Source organism: Bolinopsis microptera, chromosome 12, assembly GCF_026151205.1.
Source record: "Bolinopsis microptera isolate Bmic1 chromosome 12, MBARI_Bmic_1.0, whole genome shotgun sequence".
Taxonomy (NCBI): Eukaryota; Metazoa; Ctenophora; class Tentaculata; order Lobata; family Bolinopsidae; genus Bolinopsis; species Bolinopsis microptera.
In genome coordinates, this window is record NC_087083.1 from 14809214 (window position 1) to 14809566 (window position 353).

Genomic DNA, 353 nt, shown 5'->3' on the forward strand with positions numbered 1-353 from the left:
AAACTAGGTTAAAAACGCGGTTAGTTTTATCGTCTAAAACTTTTGAAAAAATCCGGGAAATTACTGATGATAACATTTCAAAAACAAAAACCATGAGGAAATATTAACTTAAGTAAATTACGATCAGTATAATAATAGAAAATCTAAATATTTAACGTGATCTCAGGGCCGAATTCCATAAGACAACATTATATTACACTTCATCAATGTAGTACGGCCCCATTTTTAGTTCCTGTTATAAATATGTATACGGGAAGAATACATTTATTTTCCTCCTAAAATCAATATACGAAACAAATTCAAAAATCAGAAAATATATAGCAATTCAAGGATAAAATACAGAAATAAAGCAG